Genomic DNA, 1,648 nt, shown 5'->3' with positions numbered 1-1,648 from the left:
TGGTGGCATTTCTGAGTAATGTGACAGGAAATAGAGTTGCTCTAGGTTTACTGCCTTGTTCCAGTGCAGAGCCCTCAGGGGCTTCTGGTGATCTCTTCCTTCTCTTGTAACCCTTACTCAGGCAGAAAGAATGAAAACAGAGGCTGTGAGTACATCTGTTAAAAAAAAAAAAAAACAAAACTAGGAAAATAGACTTGGTAGATTTAGGTGCCCACCTGGCCTATCAGAAGTAGTTCAACTTAATTCTTTTTAATGGCCAACAGGTCTACGGCCATGCCACCCTGAACAAGCCCGATCCCATCTGATCTTGGAAGCTAAGCAGGGTCAGGCCTAGTTAGTACTTGGATGGCAGACCACCTAGGAAGACCAGGTGCTGTAGGCATAAGAAATTTAAAAAAATAAGGGATTGTAAGCTGTCAAGGTCCTTGTAATCTGTGAGGTCAACCAAAATTTGCCTCGCCTAAAAAAATAAAAAAAATAAAAATAAATAATGGCTGAACAATTTTATATAACATTCACACATTAAAGTTATTTATTCTTTCCAGAATTGATATACTTTTTGATCCTTTTTTGCTTTTCATTTTTCTAGTGAATATTACTAATATTTCTGTTCTTGGCCCATTTTTGTACTGGCTCGTCTCACCTTTTCTCAATTATTTCTAGTTCTTCATACATTATTGATAGTGTTCCTTTTTCCTTTTAGGTGTGTCTCTACCTTTTATTTTAAGGCTTTTGATTGTAATTATATTCTTACCTACTTATTTCCCTTGATTTTTACCAATGTGATATGCAAAAGTTGATTATCAATAAAGTTGAATTTCTTATATGTTTATTTGTTGTAAATTTCAAATAGATATCTTTTGTCCATTTTTGCATGGGCTATTTTTCTATTACTAGTTTGTAGGATTTTTTTCTGTATTAGGGATATTAACTCTTTTGCTCATCATTTGCTACAGATATTTTCTCCCATGTATACACACATATATATGTTATTTATATATATTTGTAACATATATATTTTTCATATAACAAAAATTTAAAAATATTTTGTTTTGTCAACTTGTCATATTTTCTTCCATGTTTTTTAGTTTTGTGTCATACTTAGATAATTTATACCTCACTCCAAGATCCTAAATAAGATCATGTAATAAATACACTTTTATAGTTTTATGTAGCAGGTTAATGGTTTCGATTAGTGTTTAAATTCAAAATTTATTACAGATTTATTTTACTATGAGGTAAAATCAGGTTCTCTAACCCCCACATAGGGAGTTTTCCTGGTGTAATTTATTGGACAGTTTATTTTTTTATCACTTAATATAACTTTTTTAAAAGGCAAGGACCCTCTAAAGCAGCAGTCCCCAGCCTTTTTGGCATCAGGGACCAGTGCTTCCATGAGAATCTAATGCCTGATGATCTGAGGTGGAGCTGAAGCGGTGATGCTAGTGCTGGGGAGCTGCTGCAAATACAGATGAAGCTTTTGCTCGTTGACCGCTCACCTTCTGCTGAGCAGACCAGTTCCTAGAGTTTGGGGACCCCTGCTCTAGAGATGAGATAAATGCCTGTCCTTATCCTAGAGTGGCCTGTACTACAGTTTGTCTTATCAACACACTTTTTTATAAAATAAAAGCATTAAACCCCTGTAAAG

At 34.6% G+C, this 1,648-nt stretch overlaps 1 pseudogene; it reads left to right on the top strand.

The window, feature by feature from the left end:
- The first annotated feature begins 263 nt into the window (after positions 1-263).
- LOC111735573 lies at positions 264-382 on the top strand (annotated as a pseudogene).
- Positions 383-1,648: the final 1,266 nt, after the last annotated feature.

Source organism: Pteropus vampyrus, unplaced genomic scaffold (genome assembly GCF_000151845.1).
Source record: "Pteropus vampyrus isolate Shadow unplaced genomic scaffold, Pvam_2.0 Scaffold1000003461, whole genome shotgun sequence".
Taxonomy (NCBI): Eukaryota; Metazoa; Chordata; class Mammalia; order Chiroptera; family Pteropodidae; genus Pteropus; species Pteropus vampyrus.
Note: the sequence above shows the minus strand (reverse complement) of the source record. Positions and strands in the feature narration are given on the sequence as shown.